This window comes from Lepisma saccharinum, chromosome 8 (genome assembly GCF_977018435.1).
Source record: "Lepisma saccharinum chromosome 8, izLepSacc3.1, whole genome shotgun sequence".
NCBI lineage: Eukaryota > Metazoa > Arthropoda > Insecta > Zygentoma > Lepismatidae > Lepisma > Lepisma saccharinum.
The window spans coordinates 79,870,433-79,896,730 of record NC_139236.1 but is presented as its reverse complement, the minus strand read 5'-3'; the positions used below and the strand labels follow the sequence as shown (position 1 = coordinate 79,896,730).

The 26,298-nt window shown below is 39.6% G+C and overlaps 1 protein-coding gene across 7 annotated transcripts in view; it reads left to right on the top strand.

Moving 5' to 3' along the window:
• The window catches only part of LOC145991185 (sphingomyelin phosphodiesterase), a 176,469-nt gene that overhangs the window by 50,110 nt on the left and 100,061 nt on the right, over positions 1-26,298 (top strand). The gene's annotated exons all lie outside the window — the stretch shown is intronic.

The following is a 26,298-nucleotide window of genomic DNA, read 5'->3' as shown; positions in this document are numbered from 1 at the left end:
GCCGCTGTTGTCAGCAGTTCTATTCACAATTGGAACCAAATTTTCCTCACCTTGCTAGGTCAACACAAATTTTGGAGCTCTTACTGTGATCGAATTCAGAACACTAACAATTGAGCTACGATTGATTGATTCGTTCATTCATTTGGTTCATTTTATTTCGCTTTTCTGCCAGTTTTGACTTATCGAGAGGATGAGTGATGACGTGATGAGATTAATGAAGGAACACTCACAAAGAATGCCCAGGCCGGGGTTCGAACCCGTGACCTCGGGAAGACTTGTGAAGTTGAGGGTAAGAGCGAACCTTAGGAGATGTATAGCTAAAAGTAACAATGAAAATTCTCGTCCGAGGACACTCAACCGCAGCTGTCTAGTGATGCTGCTATCTCGTCATGAGCTACAGGTTACGTTGTTGCAGTTGGAATACTATTATGATCTGTGGACAGATTGGGTACGAAATGTTACGTTTATTTTTCCTGGAATAACTACACTCATCGCTGAAGTGTTCACTATCCGGAAGGTGAACGTCATGAGGGCGATCCGCGAGGATGAGGGCATCGTAGAGTCGTGTGGGTGAGGATGGTTGATTTTACAAGAATGAGCATAATTAGCTGACGGTTTTAAAGTAGCAGAAATAAAATGAACACGTTTAAGTAGAGTATATGATGTAAATGGAATAAATTCTACACTTCTTGGAGATTATTTCAAGAAACAAAAACGATTAATCTGTACACTTCTTTGAGATGAATTCACACAACACAAACACACAAACTGGTAGTGTCATTCATTGTTTTCTGCCTAATTGACAGGTTTTTCACTGGAATCTCCAGCTTTCCCTATTCTCTGCCTTACGCTTCGTAATAGCATACGACCCAGTTAATTTAATATCTTTCATAAGCTGATATCTCTTCCTTCCACGGACTTTTCCTCCTTCAACCATTCCCTCCAAGGCATCCCTTAACAGGCAGTTCCGTCTTTGACAGTGCCCTAACCAGTTTCTTTTCCTCTTCTTGATGGTCTCCAATATAGATCTTTTTTCAACAACTCTTTTCAGTACGGCTTCGTTTCTTACCTTGTCCGTCAATTTTTCGCCATGTCCTCATTTCAAAAGCTTCGAGTCGTTTTTCTTCATTTCTTCTCAACGTCCAGGTTTCTGCACCATATAGTGCTACACTCCACACAAAACATTTCACTAATCTCTTCCTTAGACCTATGTCCAAGGGTCCACAAAAACATTTCTTTTTCTTTTGAAAGCTTCTTTTGCTATTGCGATTCTCATTTTCACTTCTTGGTTGCAGCTCATGTCACTGCTTATACTGCATCAGAGGTACTTGAAGCTATCCACTTGCTGGATTCTTTCACTGTTTGCTCTCACATTAATATTCCTTGGTTTCCGTCCTATAACCATTGCCTTTGTCTTGTTTACTTTAATCTTAATCCCATACTGCTCACAGCTGCTGTTTAACTCTTCTAACATACTATTTATGGTTCTTTCATCAGAACATTTTCTGGTATTGCTTTTCTTCTGCAGAGGTACCGAAATAGTCTCCGTGAAATCTTGTGGACAATCCCCTTTCTCATAGATTTCATTGCATAAGTGCAGTATTCCTCTTTTTCCATCCCAGGCATTTGATAAGTTCAACAGGAATTTCATCAGTGTCCGTTGCTTTCCCACAGCGGCGTGCATTCTGGGTACGCAAGGTACTCACTGCGTACCCACAACACCGTAAGAAAAAATAATAATTTTCCCCACCTTCTCGGAGCATGAAAATTCAACTATCGTCTCTCCGAAACCCCTTCCACTGCCAGAAATTCTATCTTCCGTCCGAGAACGCTGCTGCCTTGCCCGAGTAGCCTGGCCCTCAAGGCAGTCCCGAACGTCTGCCCGAATGATCCCGATTGTGCCTTCGGTGTTGCTCGCACCCACCCCATCCACCGTAGCTTCTGCCGATTTCCACGAGCAAAAGCTGCTGCCTCTGTTGGGTACCCTAGAAATTCGGAGGGCAATCCCCATTGGCTCCGATCAACCCCCACCATATGTTTGGGTCTTCCCGCGCTCATCCCACGGTGCATTTTCCTGTTCAAAGCACATGGTTCTAAGAAGCCAGGGTACCCAAGATTTTGGCAGCGTCTGCAGTGTTGGTAGTAGTCAACATATATTTTTTCTCGAATGTTTAGTTTACTAACATTGGACAGACACGCTTAGATAAATTAATCCCTGTGATTTGGTTGCAATAAAAATGCGTTATAAAAATTGATTACTGACATACAAATCGGAGCGGAAGGCAAGAAAATATTTATCGGGAGGTGAGGGAAATGGAGTGATCGACTAAGTATTGCGTTTTACCTGAAACACTTTTCGGCGTCGTCATGTCAATGTGTCAGAGGGAAATTATATGGACAATTTGCATGTTTCACACCATTCTCAGTATCTGTCTTTCTCATTCTAGAGATCAAAATTGTATTCGTGTCACTTTGCATTTCAGCTTATGATAAGGATGGGTGTTGACTATTGACCCGACGATATAAATGAACGAAAGAAAAAACATAAACACAATGCTTACTATGGAATTCGAATGTACCCCCGCTCCCTTACGTTGCAAAGTTATGTAAATGGACGTTACATTGTGCCCAACATAAGGGTGCAACATCATATTGGTGGGGGTGGGGATGGGGAGATATCTCAATCTACACACACGCGCGCATATATTACATATACACATAATATAATTATGATATACATATTTATAATGTCATTCCATATAAAAAAATAATGAATTTCTAAATATTTAAAAATGCATTATTAATAAATACATAGAAAGAAATTAATTTGTTACTTTTATATACATGAGATATTTATAAAGTAGCAAACAAATTCATTTACTAACGGGTTAAAGAATAAATTAATTACAATTAATTCAATAAATTACAAAAATAGTTGGAATCGTTTTATTATGCAATAGTTTTTCTATTAACATCATATTTATATTTGTCTTGCATTCTTGTTTTACTTCTATTGTACATATTTTGCTATTGGTGTAGATCTGTTAAATATCTCTTGAAGAGGTAGTGTATGTTTTCAATATTATCCTTCATCTTTCATTGTTATAACAAAAACTCTCCCCCCCCCCCGGGGAAATTTTGGTGTGGGGATTTTTGTGGTCAATATTATTGGTGGGGGGAAATCCCTCCATTCCCCTTCAGGACTTCGAACCCTGCCCAACGTTTATTTGAGCTTTTGAAGTGTGTTGGGATTAATACCATTCTATTCTGATGCATTTTCTACGAGAGTCCGTAATTTCTTCATTCTACAAAATATCTCGTCGACTGACAACCCTGATCCATTCATCTACAAATGTGAGTGGCTATTTCGAGGAAGGAGACACTTGTTACCGCGAGAGATTGACGTTTTTTGTTTCTTCCGTCTTGCGTGTGAAATTTGCAGTGTTTCGTTCTTATTATTGTTTTGTCATTGCGGTGAAGAGGTGAAATAGAAATAATATGGAATCGGGAGTTGTCGATGACGTTCTGGAGAGGGGTTTTTCGTCATATAGTTATGAAAAGAAAGTGGAAATAATCCGAAATGGGAGGCCTGTTCCTGAATTGGAGGACTTGTCTTAGGCTGGAGTTACGAAGGATGGTAAGCAGTATGTTAGGCATTTTCAGGGAAAAAACTTACTTATGTGTATTTCTTCCTCAACCCTTAATTAAGATATTACTTATTTAAACATTTGTCTGTTCTTTCGTTCCCGTTCAATGTGCATCGCGCTGCATGAAGAAACTAATCAAGGTTGAATTGTTGGGCTGCACGTTTTTTGAGAATATATTTGCGAAGCAAGTATATAAAATATCATACAAATGTTTTATCGTGTTACATCTGAATCTCTCCGGTAGCGTTTTAAGGTTATATCCAGAGGCGAAGATATAGTACAAGCAATGCAAGCACTGCTTGCATTATTCGAATATCATTTAATGTACTTAATGTTTTAGCCTTATTTCGTTTCCATCGCACTCGATTTCGCGAAAAATTACGGCCGCAAACTCCCTCAGCAGCTCTGTAGCAAGCACCAGCCTCAATGCTTGCGGCTGCTCTGCGGGAAAATAACGCACCCGAAGGAGCAGCGTTGCCAACCCCTCAGGTACGAAAAGTGCTGTCCGAACTGTGAAATTATGCTAGAATACCACCCAATTGTGCTAGGGCACTATTATTATTATTATTATTATTATTATTATTATTATTATTATTATTAATATTATTATTATTATTAACAATATATGTTATTACTATTTTCAGATGTTATATTTTAACCCACCCTAAGATCTATTTATTTTAAGTCGCTTTTTTGCCTTAGGGTCTCTGGGAGTAAGTACGACAATGAGGGTGAATGAAGAACTGATGAAATGGTCTATGGACTATGGGATGGATAAAACATAATTACATGTCCATACCAGTGATCAGAACGCTACATTATAAAAGTAGCTTCACTACAGCTACAGCTACTCTTCCGAAATGTAGCTTGGCTACAGCTACAACTACATTTACCAAAAAGTACGCTACGCTACTCCTGTTCGCTACTTCGCTGCTTTTTCGCTACTTTTGCATAAAAAAAAATTAACAACCACATGGATATTCTAAAGAAGACCCTAGTGTGATAGTTGTACTTACTGGAAAATAGATTCTGTTATTCAAGACTAAAATTGGTAAACGCTGTAGGTGCCACAATAATTCAAACACCGTTTTCCACGATAAACTGTGAAATGTGCCATGCTTTATAATGTGGTAAACGTGAAATGTGGCTGGTAGCCCTCTAAGTAGTTCAAAGGGCGTGTAAAGAGTTCACGAGTGTGCACTTTCCTACGGGCTGATGTGCGGAATGATGCGATTTCCCAACAATTTCGCTTTTAGCACTTACAACGTTTACCACTTTTAGTCCTCTATTTATTATCATGATTCCCGTCATTCGGTAATTTTGATAGCAGTGTTACTTCAGTTACTTATTTTCAATATAGTGTTTGATAATAACGTACCTATGTAAGCGGCAGATCAGTTCAAATTTGATATATGAGTATTGCAATTAGGATGACAAAATTAATGATTACAACTATACACAAATTATTTACATTTATATATCAACATATTTTCCTTGAGAATAAATATTGAGTTAAGTTACATAGTGGTTCGAAACCAGTCTCGATTTGCTTATCTGTGCATAAAGTGGACTCCAAATAAAAACTAGGAAAGACGCCTGGAGGATGGGATCCTCCTGCTCCTCCATTCCCCACGCTGCTCATCTTCTTTCATCATTCTTCCTCATTCTCACATTAGCCAAAAGTGGCAGAAAGCGACTCTAGATAAGATTGATTGATTGACTTTTTGTTTTAAGTCCACTTTATGCACAGTAAGGCTAATCGGGACTGGACCTACAATATAAAGTGAGATCCGGACCACTATGTGCCTCCACCGGATATCGAACCCGGGACCCCTTGACTGTAGATAAGATAATTACTAAATAAAAGATTGATCTTCATTGTCATGATTAGCAAAAGTAACAGAAACGCTAAAGGGAAATATATATTGAGAAAACTGATGTGTAAATCCGAGAGTTCTGTTGACATACTGAGCCATTGATTGCTAGCACTATTGCTGTCATTCTAGTGGAAAATGTATCGCTCATTTTTGCACTGCAAGTTGTGTTTTACACAGTAATTAATGACATTTTGCTGCCTCTTATACTAGGGATATCCACAACATATGTTCCGGGGTGGCGCAAACGAGGTATTTTTCTTTTTCAGGGGTGCCCAAAATCTAAAAAAAAAGTACATGTTAGCTGGAATATATTCATATATGTCAGTTAGTTATCTGGATATTAGAATTATTAAGATACTAATGAACTAAATTACGCGGATACCTATACTGCGATATCAAGATATTTATAATCTAGATTATCCGTATTTCCATGTAATAGATTTGGTCTTTGTGAACCTCCTGCAAAAGTAAGCGTTATTGTCGATTTTTTAATGCTGTTGGCACATTGAAAATTTACCTCAAAATGCTGAGAAGAAATGTAGCTGTAGCGAAATTTTCGCTACAACTATAGGAATTGTGTAGCTTCGCTACCGCTACAGCTACAATTTTCAAAATATAGCGCCGCTACAGCTACAGCTACAAATTTTGTAGCTAGCTACAGTAACACCGCTACAAGTAGCGCACTACTTTCGACCACTGGTCCATACCATACGAAGGGTCGAACTAGGGCATGTGGCTCAGTAAATTTGTAAAAATACTTCACATATTTTTTCTAGCAGATGGGGAGAGGGAAGATGACATGACAAAGTTAAGCGTCGTTGCCTTTCAATTGCTGCTGGGGTGGGGGTCGGTGTATAATTCACAAATATCTTTCATATACTACTGCAATTTTTTACGTTATATGGAAGGCCGTATTAACCCATTTCCACCTCCAACAACACCTTGCCAGAGACACACACTTTTGTGCTAGTTCTTTACAACTTTCAAATCCTCATACAATGCATTTCTATGTAAACTAATAACTTTTGCAAATAAAAAAAAAAGAAAAGGAAAGGAAAAAGGTACTCGTCAAACTAAAAATATAAAAACTGCCTCTTTCCCACTCCTTTCTATATTTCTGAGCACACGACTCCCATTTCTGGTTTAAATCCCCATGGTCTTTTTTTTTTTTTCGGGAGTTTCACTACTAGTAGATACTCATTTTTCGAAATTGTTCCAAATATATTTTATTTTATATAAAAAAAAATTAAAAAGCAGCGCTCAAAAATACACTGAAAGACGCAAGCACGAAGAATTAAAATCATGCACAGGAACAATGCTTTTTTCGCCGCGGAAGACGGATTCCGAAATGGTAAGATGTCGAGTCGACTGAACCGAACCGAACACAAGCTGAAGACAAAGATGGTCAAAATTTGCCAACAAAGGAGAGCGCCACATGAGCTTTATACGGAGATGCTCGAAGCAGCAATGGAGACAAAAGACAGTAGAGCGATATGGGGGGTGATAAAGAAGCTTGATTGATTGATTGATTTGTTGTTTTAAGTCCACTTTATGCACAGTAAGGCTAATCGGGACTGGACCTACAGTTTAAAGTGGGATCCGAACCACTTGTGCCTCCACCGGGTATCGAACCCGGGACCCCTTGATTACAAGGCGACGACGCTACCACTGCGCCATCGGGGAGGCCCGATAAAGAAGCTAAGGGGAAGTAAAGGGACCAACAGTACCATAGAGCCAAAAACATGGGATATATATTTTGCAGAACTATACAAAATACCAGAGGAGGAAGGGGGAAATAATGGCGTAAATGGAATTTTCCAACCAATCCTGGGGACACATATTCCTGTCCTAGACAATGAAATAACAGAGACGGATGTCAGACGAGCAATACAAAACTTGAAAAGCGGGAAGGCTGCAGGGGCGGATGGAATTTGGGGGGGAATGGTAAAAACAGGACTACAAAGGCCCAATATGGTAGGAGTAGCTACACGTTTGTTTAATAGTATGTACAACAGGGGATTATTCCCCGAGTGCTGGAGCCAGTCTATCATCTGTCCCATTTACAAAGGAAAGGGGGATATGGACAATCCAAACAACTATAGGGGGGTCTCGTTGCTTCCAGTCTTAAGTCTACACGAGCATACTGTCCTGGAAAATTAAAAAATGGACTGACATATTCGACAAAATAACGCCATTACAAACCGGATTTAGAGATAAAAGCACCACGTTGGACAATATATTTACACTCCAAACATTGATGGGAGAAAAACTGAAGAAAAAGAGAGGGAAGCTATATACCTGTTTTGTCGACTTCCAAAAGGCATTCGATACTGTAAATAGAGAAAAACTTTGGGACAAACTGTGGGAAATGGGAATGTCGGCCATGATGATAAACGCAATAAAGGCAATATATTCAAAAGTCGAATTCTGTGTACGGTGTCAAGCGGATACCGTGACAGAGAAACGAAAATCGGAAGCGGGGGTAAAGCAAGGATGTGTTCTGTCACCCCTGCTCTTAACTCTCTATATAAATGATATAGTGGCATATATAGATGGTGAACAAGCCGACACCCCCAAGGTCGGGACGACAAGGGTACCGGCGCTCTTGTTCGCAGATGAATCCAAACTGCAAGTAAATCTTAAAAAAACAAAAATTATGGTGTTCAAGAACGGATATGTATATGGAAAAGACGAAAGGTGGACTTTCCGAGGGCAAGAATTAGAAAGGGTAAAAAGAATAAAATACTTGGGACTAGTTCTCACTATGGCAGGGACATGGACGAGACATATGCAAACGGTACAAGAAAAGGCTGGGGCAATAACAAATGAAATAATGCGGACAGTATGGAAATTGGAGAAATACGATATACATTTTGTGGAAAAACTGTATCGTACATTATTAATAGGGTCAATAGGGTACGGGAGGGAGATATGGGGAGCAAAGGGGGGCGATGCACTAAACAGAATCCAATGCACGTTTTACAAGAGGGCTTTGCATATCAGCATGGGCACTGCAAACTGCGGCGTACTACGGGAACTTGGATTGGTAAGGGAGAAAACGTGGGGTATGTTGAGAAGGGTTAAATACTGGGCGACATTAATATCGAGAAGGGAGAACTCGGTAAAAGGGCAAGCGCTGATGCAACAGGTACAAGGGGAGGAAATGGGAACATGGGCGAAAGAGATCAGAGGCAAACTATACGAAATTGGACTGGGATGGATCTGGGAAGGGGAACACGTCGACCAGGGGACATTGCAATTAGTGAAACAAAGATTAGAGGATATAGATAGGCAGGAAATAATAGCGGAATGCGAAACCAAGAGATCGCTCGAACTCCAAAGAAGGGGACCGCGGGAATGGGGACAAGTACCGTACATCAATAAGGTGAGCATGGTGGCATGAAAGGGGTTGGCATGGATGAGGCTAGGGGGATGGAGACACAACACAGTAAAAAATGAGGAAGGGATATATAAATGCGTATTATGCAATGGTGATGATGGGACAGAACATTTATTCTTATGTCAGGACACGCGCGTTCTGCAGGAGGAGAAGCTACGCAACATCAGCTTGGAAACTGTGTTCAAATCAATCGTAGTGCAAAGGAACATGGAACTATTGGAAAAAGTGGGGGTATATTTACAAACAGTTAGGGGGAAAAGAAGTGTTGCACAGAGACGGGATAAGGAAGAAGAATAGTGTTAGTTTAAGTGAGAACAGTTAAAACGACCAGAACTGCTATTTAACACATATACGGAATGTAATGGAAAGTGTAGTCTGTAAGGAATATCATAGTTGTGTAATACAAATAGATGTAGTGTGCACAGCCGATGGCTCGCACATGAGATAAGCAATAAATACTTACTTACTTACTATTTGTGAATCCAACTTTCTACTAAACATTCCTCGCGAAAATACAGGCACCGCAAATGGCTGACCCCTTGTGTCGGTGCTGGTAAAGGGCAAAGTTTTGGGGGTGGGCCCCAACCCTCCTCTTCGATTTTATGGCAGGAAAATGCGGAAGAGATGAAAGGCGTTGGTGGGGGAGGGGATCCCTGGGCCGGTTTACTCTCTTTTGTTGGAAACATGTCCACTCCTGAAATAGAGATGTGCAGTTACTTTTATTTTTACTTCTTCAGAGCCAGGCCCGTAGCTAGAGGGGGGGCAACTGCCCCCCCTGAGAGCCTGCTCTGCCCCCCCCCCTGTGAAAAATACAGAACACATTCTTACCTAGAATTCTCACTAATCTTTACAATTATATCATATGTTACTCTAGCAACATTACAAAGACACTTATTGATTTTGTGATTTATTAGGGTGTATGGGATTCCGTATAATGTCGTATCAGGATTGGGGGGAAAAATTCCCTTCCAGATTAGACTTCGGGAAATGATTTCACAATTTTTAGTATCTAGAACAGTTGTGACATTTTGAGTAGTCTTGTATTACAGGTGACTAATGTGTTCGGATGTTTTTCTTGGATATGTTGCTATGAACTTTGAATTGCTTAAATTTTTGTTCCCAAGTCTATCTTTTGGTAATAGTGTGGTAGAGAGAGGGAGTGGATATTTGATTTTTGTTACTTTGCGTTACTTTTCTGCCACTTAAAGCTAATCGCAACAATGAAGGATGACGTGAAATTGATGAAGACACACTCATAAACAGTGCCGCAACTACAGGGGGCATTGTCCCCTCCCCCTGACCTTGGACAGAAGTCCATTCTAGGGGAAGCAAACATTTAAGTAAAAAAACAAGACTAGGAGAATCTAAGAATAGCAGGACAATTGGACATAATGGAATTAGTTTTTACGTGTTCCTTGCATTTTTCTACCAGACGGCCAAGGGCACTTTCAAGGGACACAGAGGGGCAATTGTCCCCCTCGATTTTAAATTTGATACAAATAAAAAAACATTTCGTAAAATTTTCTTGCTCGCTTCGCTCGCAATTTCTGCTGTTCTTATAGTCCAAATTCAGATCCATAGCTATGGGGCAGCAGGAGTCGGCCCTGGGAGCCAAACGATCTCTATGAAACAATTTATTTCTATGAAACTTAATATGAAATATTAATGATGACACTGTAATCCAAGAAGTCATTGATCAATCAAGGGATTCCTATTTGTTTGTCAGGTGTCAAACACATGTATTTCAACTATAATATAATACAATTCACACAATATTTTGCAAAATGATTAACGTAACCAGTAGGCAAACGTTGTCTGTAGTGATGCAAGAGTCTCCCCTTTGAAAGAAATAGAGTCAGTGGTGGACTAAGGGACCCATATTTTAATGTTTTAGCAAGTACAAAAAAAGTGTATTAGCTACAAATTTTTACACAATTCATCAAAGTGTAGGTAATATGTAACCATTATTATTTAATTAATTCTATTTTCTTGCATAACACAACACAATGGTGTTGTTGGATTCTCGTTAGATTCCTTTGTGCGTAAAAATCTTGCATACTGGAAACTAGAGGGAATCATTATGAAGCATGATTTATAAAGGGCTCCCTTAATCAGTTCTGCAGAGAGCCCCAAAGTTGTTGGTGCATATTAATCATCTATTAACATTATCGACCTGTAAATATCAAGTAGATACAGTCCCTATTAGCCTACCTAGGTATTTATGTTAAACTTCATATTCTTTGGCAATCTGGAAAGGTCATTATCGAAATGTTGCTATTTGATGTTGCTCGAAGTTCTTTTGTTCGTTGCAGTTTCAAGATATCATCCCTTTTCTGTTACTTATCTCTTTTGGGGAAGGGGGCAAGTACCTCTGTGTACCCTGTTATATCTGCCAATGCGACACAATATATTAAAAATTTGCCCCCTCTAGGATTCACTTCGCCCCCCCCCCCCACAAAGAATTCCTGGCTACGGGCCTGTTCAGAGCACTTTCATTTGAGTTCAATATCTACCGATGGTTGCAGATTATGCTAGATTTGGCTGTTATGCCAAACACAGGGTGCTAGGTGCCAAAGACGGTTAAATTATGCTAGGTTTAGCACCATTATGCTAGGGTTGGCATCGCTGCGAAGGAGTCACATGGCGAAGCGTGAAATTCGAGTGGAACCCGTCCACAACGCTTATATACCCCAAGTCCTGAACGTAGCAGCAGTTCGGCATCTTTGACATAACCCCAGAGGAAGCTGACCGGAACCGTATCTGGTTTCGAGCCACCACCTGTTTTTCGGCAAAGCGCTGTTGTCACTTTTACCTGCAGAGTTTAGACATCCATTCATTCACTGTGACGTTTTACTCCCAAGGTCTTCATATTGCATAGAAAAATAGCAGAACACAATAACACAACCTAACAAAGATAGAGAACCGCAACCTCGTGTTCAAAAATCTCTATGAAACTGAATTAGCAACATCTCATTTAGTCCACGTGGACTTGATGAGAGCTGTCATTTCTTGGACGAACGCTATTGGTGGGAAAGGTTTCAGGGGAGGATTTACTGGACTCCACGTGGACCTGATATATGGTTGTAAGCATGGTTGTAAGGGGGAAAACTGATCTTTCGGAACTTTCTTTGAAGTAAAGTGAGGTTTCTTTGGGGACCAGCACTATACCAAAAGCTCTGCTTGCTGAGCTTGCGTGATTCCCGAAAATAGCCGAGCTCAACCGAAAGCAGAAGGATATATTGCCACCAAAAACTACGAGTTAAGAATTTGTGTCTTCATGAACACGTAAACAAGATCGCGAATATAAAAATAATTCTTAGTCAAAAAATAAGTTATTATCATTGTTCTAAATTCCATATATATATATCATTTTATATTACAATTTATTTTAGATTTCGCGAATTGTAAAACGCGTAAAAAAATGGATATTGGGAGTTCGGGCGAGATGGTAAAGGGCGGGGGTTTGTGTTTCAGGAAGTGAAATGTCTGCACCACCGTGAAGAGTTTCCCCAGGGAGGGAGGGAAGATTCGACGGACCTTGGTCTGCACCCTGTGTCCAGCTCGGTCTAGCTCAAATTAGGCTACGTCAAAAGTGTTGACCGCACCAGTGTTTGCAACTGCCAAATTATTTACACCTAATTCAAGTGAGCTGTTTCACAAATTTTACAACCACATTCAATAAATTGACTGCTTTTGAATAAAACTTGGGGTGAAAATAAAGCTATCTAAAAAGAACTCTCTACTGATATTTACACAGCACAATTAAATCGTATACATTGTACACATTATGAACACAGGAACATGTTTTAAGTTTTATTATTATGACACAAGTGGTGCTCCCAGGATTTTTTGTAGTAGTGTCCTCATTTTGTCATCTTTTCCTGCCTTTGACTTTCCTTTTCTTAGGAATACTGGGCCAAAGGGGGCCAACCCTCCCCCGGCCCCGCCTCTGTGTGACACTTTATTACTTAAATATTATGTATATACTCTTTCTGCTGTAATGATTCTGATTCCACTTCCTTCCCATGAAGGATAAAATTAAGGAAATAGGTTGGTATCACTTTCGGTCGTTTCAGAGATTTCCAAAGTGATCTTGCGTGGATGCTTTCCAGTTGTGGAAAGAGCATGGGAGTGTCTTCACGTTTTGAGAACCTTGAGGCCCTAAGATTTGTTGAATTGTTCGATAGCGGGAAATTTCCTATATATGCAAAGGAGTTTGGAATTTATTGTGGTGAGTACATCGTCCATGCATGTGTTTCTTTGGTTTGAAATGAAATTTTTAAAGTTTGTGTTTAACTTTTTATTTTAATGTTTGACTCCGAATTCGATTTTTAGGGTGCCCACAAATCCTAAATTACAATCACGCAGTGTAAATTAAATAAATGAGTTATTTTACCTAAATCCGTTTGGTCACCGTTTGCCCACATTAAAAAATAATGAACAAATAAAAGTACTAATAAATAAATAAGAAATTACGTACCCCTTTAGTCGTATGCGGAAAGTTCGCATATGTAAGACGTTTACTACCATACGAATAACGTTACCTGGAATTTCGAAAGTAAATGTGACGTTTGAGGATCATATGGTTTATTTTTAGAACCGTCACTTTATTATGATATTTTGACAAATCCAGCGACCGGGCCAATGAGGCTATAAACCTTTAATCCCCCTCTTGGCGTGCCATTGTACTACATGTTTTGTTGTACTGAAACATTGCTTGCCTCCTTCGTAAGACTACGCTTCGCTACTCGATCTTATATAAAAAAAATCCTGAATTAGATCCCATTTCAATTCAACTAACTTCAATCAGCTTTAGTGTGCATAAAGGAAGCTTAAATTCTGCTTCCTTTAACATAACAAAAAATGCGGCAGAAATCTTTTTTTTCTTTTTGTGTGCATATGAATGCATTTGATACAGCCACTAGTATTGTTTTCAAAGTTTGGTAAATTATCCACTAAGGATTTCACTTACGTATTTCTCTTGCGTACCCTAGTCTAAACGTCACCGCACGCCACTGCTTTCCCATTCCTCATTTCTTAAAGTGCTTGCTCAAATTTTTCATTCAGGATATAGTATCCTTTCTCATCATCAGGCACGTCTTCTTCATTTTCTACATTCAGACTGTCTGGGCGATTCTCTTTCTGGTAGAGCTCTTCAACGTACTTTCCCCACACTTTCGATATTATTTTTTTGTCTGTGATTTCACATCCTCCCTCGTCGTCTATCATCCACATTGTTGGAAGCCCAAGCAGTTTACTTCACGATACATGAAGTCATGCCTTCCCCTTTTTTCCAGTTCTTCAATTTCTTCACATTTTCGTTTTATCCATTGTTCTTTTGCCCTGTCAGTTTCTCTTCTTAGCTGGTTATTCAGTATCCTGTAATTAATTCTTCCCTCTTCTGTTCCATTTTCTCCGTTCCTCCATTTTTTCAGCATTCTTTCAGTGATCCATGGTTTCTTTGCACTTTTCCTTTTTCTGTAGCCTATTGTTTAATCCACTGCCTTCTGTAAGCAACTTTTTATTCCATCCCACATCTCATTCTTATTGTTACGACTAGCTTTAAACTTAGTATACTTTCCTTGGAAATTTTCTGCAAATTTGTCTTTCTTCTTCTTCCCTTATCTTCTCTAAGTAGGGTTTCTTGCTCACCTGATCTTGTGTTATCTTCTTCAATCTAAGATTGATTTCTCCTATTAGCAAGATGTGGTCTGAATTAATGTCAGTTCCTGGCAATGTCTTCGCATTTTTCAAACAATTTTTCTTGTACCAGTATGTAATCTATCTGGTATCTTTTGCTATCTCTTGGACATATCCAGGCGTATCTCCTTCTCTTATGTTGCTGGAACAGTGTGTTTCCAACAATTAGGGAGTTTCTTTTACAGAAATTTACCAGGCTTTCCCCTCTCTCATTTCTCTCACCTAATCCATATCTTCCTACTGTACTTCCATCCTGCCTTTCTCCTACTACAGCATTCCAATCACCCATTACGATAATGCAGGATCCCTTTCTCTCTTTTTCCATCAAGTCTTCTATCTTCTCATAGTTTTCCTCCACTTCTTCTGAAAACCCACTATGTGGTATATACACTTGAATTAACGCTAAGTCTTTCTTCTTTCCTTGAAGTTTCACCATTATAATTCTGTCATCCACATAACGCACTGCTATAACTTTATGTCTCACACGTGGTCCTAGCAGTATTCCCACACCACGGTTTCCTTGTTGATCACCTCCAGAATAAAACATCGTTAACTCATTACTCAGTATTTCACCATTTTGTTCCCACCTCACTTCTGATATTCCCATGACATCTACTTCGTTTCTTCTCCTTTCTGTTTTTAAGTTTTCTAGCTTTCCAGACTGTAACAGGGTTCTGACATTCCACGTTCCAATCCTTAATCTTACCTTGTGTTTGCTTCTCTTTTCCCCATCAGTGTCCTTTATCGTAATGTGTCCTTCCCAGACATCCCCCTCCCGGATATCCGAATTGGGGCTAGTTTACGTCGGGAATATTTTGCCTTGGAACGACTCATCATGATTGCAGTTTTTCTAGGGAAAATATATATGCGGTAGCTTCCCGTTGCTTTCCGCACACCACCTTCTCTTTCACATCTTGAAAGATCCCTGGGGGTCCCAACGAGGAGGTGAGGAGAGTGGATTTGGCTAAATGAGCTCGCCGGACTTCACCGAAATTCACTGCACCAAACTTATGGTGTTCGGTTACATATCAGTTCCATCAGGGTTTTTGACTCAAGTTGAGAAATCTCATTTAGCCGTAACCAAAAATAATGTCTTTCATGTGGTCACCTTGTGATGCTACACAGTATTGGAGTCTTAACGAACGAGGAGTTGCGAGTATTGGGATGGAGCAGGGGATTTTGTTTTAAATACGCTTGATGCACGGATAGGCTAATCGGGAGTGGACTTAACAGTTTAAAGTTGGATCGGAACAACCATGTCCCTCCACCGGGTGTTGAACCCGGGACTCCATGATTACAAGGCGACGACACTACTACTACGCCATCTAGGAGGCCCTAGTATTGGGAAGGGTGTCTTGAAACATGTGGTGTTAAACTTCAGAAAAAGTCTCCAATATTGTGTAGCATCACAAGGTGGCCACTTGAAAGACATTATTTTTGATTCGTACCAGTTTCTGTGTGTGTGTTGTGTGAATTAATCTGCAAGAAGTGTACATATTAACTCTTTCTGTTTCTTGATTTAACTAATTCTTTCTGTTTCTTAATCTCCAGGAAGTGTAGAATTTATTCCATTTACATAATATCCTCTAGTGAAACGTGTTCCTTTTATTTAATTGCTATTTTAAAACCGTCAGCTAATTCTACTCATCCCTTTAAATGAACCCTTCTGCTCCCGACGCTCATGATGAGACACTCACAAAGGAAGGGCCAGACCGGGACTGAACTCTGGAACCTTCGGCTGTTAGATCGAGCCAACCGCTCAACACGCTTACCCAGCCAAAAAGCTAATTCCGTCCTCTTAAAAATGCAGCACAAGAAAAAGGTATAGCAGTTTCCAGCTTTATTCAAGACTCATCCCGTCACGATTTAGAAGAAATAAAAAAAAAACATATAATGTAAAAATAGTTCAACAAGCTGAATGACATTAATTTCGCATGATTATATAAGCACTACAGAGGAACTGGACCATGTTAAGTTTATGAAGCATGTCATTTACATGCATGCTTAAATAGTTAACGCTATAACATTTACTGCTGTGTCTCCTTTCTCTTTTTAACGTCGAGCTTGACCTAGAATTGCACACGGATTGCATCCAGCCAAGGTTAAGTTGTGTTTTCACCACCCACTTCCTCGCGCGCCTTACCGCGGGCGTTGACACTTCTGGCAACGATCTCTGGCAATAAAAACTGAAGAGAGGTTTCACTGTATCTCGGAAATATTCTTGCGATTTCCGTGTTTAAAAGGATCGAGGCGTAAACCTCAATTTCCCACGCAGGAATGGGAGCAAGGAATCGACAGGTGACAATTATGAGCGTCTAATTTGGTGCGCGGGAGGTAAAACGAGATGACGTTCATCTCGTTATCTTTTCTCTAAATCGGTGGTCTCCAGCATGTTTTCGAGATACGAGGCGGTATCGAAAATTTTCGAGACTGGTGCTGCCATGTGGTCAAAAACTCAACTTGGGCGTATTGGCCGCCATCACAGCGGTCCTAGCGATTTTTAAATGCATCCTGGAAGTCTTGTTCTGTGACTGTGTTCCTGCGTTTCTGGTTGAATCATCTCAATCTGTCAAACCCGTGGCGTTTTCGTCTTGGTCTTCAGTCAGGGTAACGGAAAGAAGTCGTAGGAGGTCATCTGGGGTGGACGGGGGACGACAATCATGTTATTTTCGGTTTTAAATAAAACCCTGTTGAAGAAGGAAGTTTGTCGTGATGCAAAAGCAAGTTCTTTTGTCACCAAAGTTCGGAACGACGTCTTCGCGCGTCACAGTGGTAGGTCACAAGTGACACGCGTCACTTGGGAAGGAACCAATCAACAGCAACGTTTCACACCGTAGTGGCATGACAAACCGCAGAAACCTGCATTCGATTTGTAAAATCCTCAAGTGAAATGCGACAAGCCACACGTGTAACTTGGAAACGAACCTTCAGAAATAAATGCAACCTTTCTTACCAGAGTGGTACGACTTTGTTTCACGTGTCGCTCAGACTTGACCGTTCTTTCAATAGCTTGCATCATGTCGCCTCGGTCTGGTGGTGGCGAATGCGGGATGTCTGTATTGCTTGTCACTTCGGTGTAAAACCTCCGTGTCACTTGTCGCGTGTCGCTTTGGTCTAAAAGCTCTGGTAAGACGTGGCTTCTTCCCGAAAAACTGCTTTGTATGACGTAGTCAATACTTACTGCCTAGGAATCTTTTAAATGAGAGAGAGAACCGTACTGGAGGGTGCCTTCATTTTTCAACAGCCAATAATATTTTGCCATCTTTTCTTGCATTTTTTTTAATAGGAAATTTGTGCCGAGAAGAAGGGGGCTTATGATAGACCACAGTCATATGTCGTGGTCCGTTATGCAACTTGAAAAAGCCCTAATGTTCATTGTTTCATAAATGTCCTCCAAATTTGTTGCTTATCGAGACGAATTGTTTCACGACACTGCTGAATGAATTCGTTACATCATTCTATGTGCCAGAAAGAGTAAACTTGATACATATTGAATATTCTGTGAATTCATACATTGAATTTTTGAGTCCGGACTCCTTGGAACCTCTCAAAATACGTCATTAGTGGGCCTGGTCAACGAAAGGTATTGTAGGTGGCAGCACGACTGTTGTGCCCCCGCGCTTTTGATGGGCAATTGTTCTGCCATTCAAAAACATTGGGAATTTGATACTCAACGTGCTGCTGTTATATTAAACTGCAAGTGTAATTCAATCTTAATCTTAGAAATTATGTCTGAACATGATACGAGTAGATGAATTGCTGTAAAACTAGGATTTTGAAAAGATGATTGTCAACAACAGAAAAGATATCAGAACTTAAAGAAAAATCCCTGGCGAATGTTTTTTACCCCCTCAAAGAAAATGGCATTGAAAACATGTAACATGCCATTTCTTAACTATATAACAAACACAATTGAAAAATAATTCGTGACTATTAATAGTCCAGTCATCAAAGATTTCTCTGTCCAAAAGTATGCAACCTTGTAGATTAAAGGATGACACCATTCTGCAACTGGCCAACCTCACCGTGCCGAGACAACAGCAGGCCCTTTTCCACTAGTGCTGATATTTTACACGTATTAAAGGGTTCACAAGAAAATTGTAGGTAGGTTAGATGGACGTTAAGTTTAGGTTAGATGGACGTTAAGTTTAGGTTAGATGGACGTTAAGTTTAGGTTAGATGGACGTTAAATTTTGGTTAGATGGACGTTAAGTTTAGGTTAGATGGACGTTAAGTTTTGGTTAGATGGACGTTAAGTTTTGGTTAGATGGACGTTAAGTTTTGGTTAGATGGACGTTAAATTTTGGTTAGATGGACGTTAAGTTGAGGTTAGATGGACGTTAAGTTTAGGTTATATGGACGTTAAATTTTGGTTAGATGGACGTTAAATTTTGGTTAGATGGACGTTAAATTTTGGTTAGATGGACGTTAAATTTTGGTTAGATGGACGTTAAGTTGAGGTTAGATGGACGTTAAGTTTAGGTTATATGGACGTTAAATTTTGGTTAGATGGACGTTAAGTTTAGGTTAGATGGACGTTACGTTTGAACTTGCCAATAGAAATTTTGCCAAGTTTTCGGTGTTACTAGTTCGATAGCTCTTTTTGTGTACCAGTTAGTGTTTTCTTAGAATGTGAATATACGAGTGAAAAGTTTTGAGCCTCACAGGGAAGGGGTGTTTGAGCTACAGTTTCACATCATGATTTCGCTACATAATATCTCTAATCACCCCCCAGATCAATGCACTTACGCATTCTGTGCTGCAATTTGTTTACAGTCATCCGGTAGAATGATTTGTCCTGAGTCTCACACCACTGAATGACCGCCTTTGTCCGTGTAAAAGTGAAGTCCTCGAAGTGAATTCTTCATAGCAGGGAAAAGATGAAAATCTGACGGGCCAGGTCGGGGGAATAAAGTGGATGGGGAAGTGCGGTGAAGCCACACTCGACCAAAGCAGCCTGTGCAGTCAGGCCTTGCCGACAGAGGTACCGAATCACGGCCCTGTCGGCCACTCTCTTCTCTGACACTTCGTTCATTTTCAACCTGACAAAAAATAGAAGTAACGTGAATTTCATAAACGTTCGCACAGTGTGTCCTAAAACTCAAACCTTACACCCTCCAAAATTTTAACTACCTGGCATCACTCCTTCCATGTGAGGCTCAAAACTTTTCACTCTCCCCTCGTACTAAGTGTTTCTAAATTACATGTAAATGTTAGGATAAGATTCAATGATCCAGGTTAGAACCACTGTATTAAGGTTTTTAGAACCGGAAGGCAATAGTTCAGTTTTGCTATCCAAGCAAAAAGCTTAATTCTCACAGTGTAGTACAGTGTACGCTATCGTAAGTTATTCCTCGGTTTCTCCTCGAGAGCAGAAATCTGGGCCAGCAGGAACCCACGAGACATTAAAGAATGTCCACTCCAGCGACCGCCCGCGAAGCGTGTCATCAAAACCCTTGTCTCCACTTTTACCCCGTCGTTTGCGGACCATTGTCTCTGCCTGCATCACGTCGCCTATATATCCGTGCGTGGGCCGGTAGCGGAAGTAAGCCAGATTTCAAGGTACGCCGAGCGCAATTCACAAACACACAGCTTATTAATGCACTTTCGGTATCTGTGACATGCTTTTTGCATTTGCTGCTGGTGGACCATTTTGAAGCCCAAGTGCCTCGTCGGCATGTTCGTGCATAATCTGCATACTTGATTCCACTTATGCGAAACGTGCAGTTTAATTGGTCTAAATAATTAAACATTGTCTCGCATGTAGATTTGTTGCTGAAAGAAATTCCGTTAACATATGTGATTTGCGAGTATACACTGCGCGGCAAAAAAGAATCTCCCCCTAGTGATAAAATCTAATATTTTCTTTCAAGCATATTATCATTTTGGTAATTATTTTAACAATTGTACTGTACGTAATTTTAACATTTTCTGATATTTTACTTACTCAAACAATGAAGGTAATAATGAAGAAAGCAATAAAGAAAACGTTAGTTGATTATATTGTTAAGCTTTATGGTATTGCTTTCCGCTATTGTTTAGTTACATTTGTTTGGTCTGATGTATAGTTCAATTGTTACATTTGTTTAGGGATTGGTTTCATAACCTCGCTGATGTGGTTTCATCTTCGGAGTTTTCTTCTTCAGTTTCATCTCTGCAAACCTTCTTCTCGTTGTTTGTTCCGATACCTTTTCCAGATTTCACCGCTGCAAATGTCAGCTAATCGGCGGGTAGACAGTCTACGAGAAAGCTTGTGAGCTTTTCCTAGAAGTTTCAATTTTCTATCATCCCTGGGTGTTGTAACTCGTTTCCTTCCACTGCATTTTTCTACGGTCTGAACTTCCAGTCTCTGTATTCCGCCGAACATTTGTGACAGTTTTTGGATGAATATAAAGTCTTCGTGCAATTTCTTTCTTGGACACATTTATCCTCTAACATTTGAAGTATCCTTCCTTGCTTTCTTGGACTAAGATCTGTAACACCCTGCTTTCTACCCATTTCGATTTACTGTACTTTGTGTGAGCAAGAAGGAAGACTTCTGATCAACAAACCTTTCAGCGAGGTTATGAAACCAATCCCTAAACGAATGTAACAATTGAACTATACATAAGACCAAACAAAGGTAACTAAACAATAGCGGAAGGCAATAAAGGAAATAAAGCTTAACAATTTAATCAACTAACCGCTTTCTTCATTGCTTTCTTCATTATTACCTTCATTGTTAGAGTAAGTAAAATATCAGAAAATGTTAAAATTACGTACAGTATGTACAATTGTCAAAATAATTACAAAAGAAAAATAGACATACTGCTTGATAGAAAATATTAGATTTTATCACTAAGTGGGCCATTCTTTTTTGCCGCGGAGTGTATATCGCGCAGTTGCCATAACTCGACATCCATTGACTTAACCCCTATTCCCAGATGCGCAACCACGAATTTTTGTCGAGGGGGCAAGTACCAGGATAAACGTGCCAATATTATTATTAATAATAATAATAATAATGCTAATATTAATAATCAAGTTAATCATAATATTGTTATTATTATTGATATGATTTATTTTACTTTGCTTATTGTGCCACTTTTGGCTAATTGCGAAGATGAATGATGATTATATGATGAAATTGATGAATGGACACCGGAATTCGAACCCGGGACCAACATTATTATTATTATTAGTAGTAGTAGTGGTAGTATCAAAGACGTTATTACCCTCGTAAATTGTGCAACAAGGGGGTAGAAGTTGGTGCTAAAGCATTTGTGTTCGAACAAAAGATTTAAATTATTTTTTCAACACGTTCAATTTGACATTAATAATGGAAAACAAGTAGGCTCCACAAAGTAATTTTGAAAGACAGAAAATGTTTGATAAATGCATTTCAAATATAATTATTTTTTACATTAACATGTATAACTTTGGTGCACGATATATGCAAGCTTCAAATATATGCAACATGGATCGTTGCGGACACTAAATTGTGTACGTACCTATTCAAAGTTTATTTAATGCATATTATATACAAGTTATATTATTTAAATACATTACAGAACCAATCTCACGAGAAACAAACAGCAAAAATTACATAAATTGTCTCTCAAATGTGCACGTTCACTTTCCTCAAAACAATCGTTCATGCATTTAAAACAAAATCAATTAAGACAAGTGTTATTCTCTGTCTGGTAATTTACAGCGCATTACAGAGAACAATGAAAGAATGCGAGCGAAGCGAGCAAGAACATTTTTGGATCCAATTTTTTTGCAGGCTGAAATCAATATTGATTTAATAGGTCGCAAATAATTTCACGAGACGTCTCTTTTACAACTTTTGTGCCTCCCCGATGGTGTAATGGTAATATTGTCAGCTTGTGATAAAGGGGTCCCAGGTTCGATACGCGGTGGAGGCACATGGCACAGTGGTTCAGATCCTACTTTAAACTATAGGTCCAGTCCCGATTATCCTTACAGGGAATATTTCAGCAGTTTTCTGACAACTTTAACTTTTTCATAACATATTTTTCAATTTTTATGACATAATTACATACATATTTTACAGTTTTATAGGACATAAAGTCCAGGGCCCTGAAAATTTAACCGTGTTTAACATTTTATCAATGGTCTACCCCCCCCCACTACCAAAATTTCTGGCGACACCCATGTTGTCGTCTGAGAAATAGCTCCTTACCTATGTGGTCTAGGGGTATGGTTTTTATCACATGCAGGATATTCCTACGCGGGATATGCCTGCACAGCTGCCATTCGAGCAACTAATGGGACTTCGTTCTTGCGCCGAGAGAATTGAATTGGCCCATCTAGCCGAGAGAATGGGAATTTAAAAAGCTTTTGGGGGCTCATCACTTGAGGTTATTTTGTACCCGTCACGCGGGTGAAAACGAAGGGGTTGACTTTCAGTAGTCCAAGAATAGTAAAATTGTTATAGTTACAATGGTATTATTGTTGTTATTAATCAGGTTACAATTAATCAATAAAAATTTCCTTCTAAACCACAAATCGCGTCGCTGACAGTGTGTTGGACTCACAATCTCGCCACCGACAGTCACACGATCGAGTCCTGGAGTGTGCATGGGTGTTTCTTCGTAAGTGTCCCTTTATCTGTTTAATCATTTATCCCAATTTGTCTCAATTGTTGTTTTAAGTCCACTTTATGGACAGGTGAGCTAATAATCGAGACTGGGCCTACAGTTTGAAGTTGAATCCGAACCACTTGTGTCCCTCCACCGGTTATCGAACCTGGCCCCCTTGATTACAAAGCGACGACGTTACGCTACGCCACGCCCATCTATCTGTGGTATCGTAATCTATGATTATTATGAAATTACAATTTTTGTTGCTAATATGTTGTCGATGCACACGAATTTGCTATGTACGAGGGTTGTTCAGTCGAAAGGAGCGTGCTTCTAATTGTGCAAAGTAAGAGACCGAATTTATTGGAGTTGAAGTGATGCTTGTTTCTCTAGGTAATAGTTTTTAAACTTTATGTGCATGTTCCAGCGTTACACTAGTGTCCGAAATCCATGTAGAAAATTTTGTGAATATAGTCCGTCCAGTAGACGTGACTGTCAACGCAAGTGTGTGTATGTGTGTGGTGGACGCTCCCTCCTCGGTTGACCAGCCTCCACCCTACCTCCAGTAGGTATTTTTTTTGTGTGTGTAGTGTATAGAAGTATATTAATCCCCCCCACCCTAAAGTTCCCCTTCCATCTTCCTAGTCATTTTCCCTGGTGCAGTCATTAATCCGTTCAGAGTATCCATACTGATGCATTTAATTAATAAATTACCTTAAAACGTGGAATATTACATCGAAAAATTATCCAAATAAAGGACAAAAAATGTCTCGAGGTCCGCCCTTGATCGACTTTTGCGATCGGATCCAAGTATCGTACACTACTCTCGAAGAACGGCCAAGGACTGCCAGTGCCTGGAAGAAACTTGACCTTCGTTCTGTCCAGTAGATGGCTCGTCGGTCGCTCGTTGACTCGTTCTTATTTGAAACCGGGTCAAGAACCGAGCGACATACTGATGGTGCTCGGCGGTCCCCGTTAGCGATTGTGAAATCGCCGGGTGAAAGGGGGCGGAATCGTCAGGTGCCATGCGCGCATGCTGGTCACATTTCTTTTGTCGAAACCCTTATGGGCATGCGTGTTTTCACTTGAGGGCCGTACCCTTTGTTCACGTAGCAAGTGGACCTTGTTGCCGCTCTGTGATCTACCGAGTAGTGGTTCTCAAGTTTTTCTCGTTTCGTGACTGTCACGATATGGATAAAAGTTGCCATACAGTGGTGCGATCAGATTAGGTAAAATGCAATGCATTCAATTTTTGAAGTATTTTCTGTATATTAAATAATTCCTTTAATTTTACTTTTTGGAAACAATTTGTACTTGGATTATACTGTATGGTTCATACAAAAATTATTTCATTAATTTAAAAATAATTTGTACTTGAATGATATGTTCCACACAAAAATGATTCAAGATTCAAATCGAGCACTCAATTAATTATTCAAATATCAAATCTAGGATGCGAGAGTCGAATAGATTCGAATTTTGATTGAAGCATCAACATGTTTCATACTAAAACGATCCAAGGTTCAAACAGCAAATCGATATTTCGGGTTTAGAATTCGAGATTTAAATGTCAAACTAAAATTCAAGATTCGCATTAAATGTAGCTTTCGAGATTCATATATAATTCAATTCTTGATTTAAATATCTAATCTCGGGTTCTAATTAATGATTCAAAGCTAGAATGCGAGAGCCTAATATCAGATTCGAGATTCTAATTTCGATTCTAGTATGAATATGCACGATACGAGTTTCGAATTTAGATTCAAGTATCGTTCAGTCAGGAGTCTAGATTCAAATTTAGATGCGAGATTCAAAAATAGATTACAGCATAATTATCCACATTCGAAATTGAAAATAGATTCAAGCATCATTATTACCAATTCGAGATTCGAATTTAGATTCAAAGCATCATTATCCACATTCCAAGAGTCAAAAATAGATTCAAGCATCATTATCCACATTTCGAGATTGGAATACATATTCCAGCATCATTATCCACAATTCGAGATTCGAATTTAGATTCCAGCATTATTTTCCAGGAGTCGAGATTCGAATTTAGATTGCAGAATGATAATTAACTATTCAAGATTCAAACATCATTATCAACTATTCGAGATTCATTCAAAAATAGATTCCAGCATTATTATCTCCCTTGAACGCTTCCTCTCCATTGCTTTACCCGTGGTATACTTTCTCCGTGCAACAGTGATCTGTCGTCCTCGTTGTCACGTGACCCTCGCCGTCTCATGCAAACTCGGCCCACATCTCAAGTGTGAGTTTATGTTGCCGAGTGAAACAGTGACATGAAGAGTGCCGTCCCAATATATGGGACGAGGAATTTATTTACATAAAGGATTAACCGTGTTTGAGAAGCATTCATTTCATTTCCAAACACCCGTTACAATGAAATTGCACAGTCAGGGTACTCGCAAGGCTTCTTGGAAGCCCGAGTACAACAGAATCATCGCTGTTTCCCATATCATTAAACAAGACGAGACCGAATTTTAAAGCTATAATTTTGTCTTCGAGTTATTCCTGACTTTATTCGGGCAGTGTTGCCGGATGTAGGGAAATTTTCCTTACTGATGGGAAATACAGGGGAAATTTTAGATTAAATGAGAGATATTTTATGAAAACTATCAAAATTGCAGGGAAATTTTAAGATAGCCTCATATACAGGTGATTCAAAAGTCTGACATTTTAATCAAAAAGCATTTTATTGACAAAGTTGACAGTACTGCTGAAAAGTACTCTAGAATAGAAGACAAACTCAGTATATTTCAAAGTGGCCCTCTAAGTCTAGGCGTAGCACCCACCTCTCTTGCATAATCGGCGAGATCTCCCCTGTTACTGCAGCTATTAGCTGTGTCAGTTGCTCTATGGTGTTGATCTCTACTTGGTACACCCCAGACAGAAAAGTCTAGGGGAGTCAGTTCTGGAGAGCGAGCTGCCAAGTCTTCGTGAGTCACAGCCGATCCACCTACCGGGCAAGTTGTCAGCGAGGTAGTCCCGAAACATTCTGGCGAAATAGGATGGTGCACCATCTTGCTGCAAAACAACAGTGTCTTTTATCCCATCCTGAAAACCAT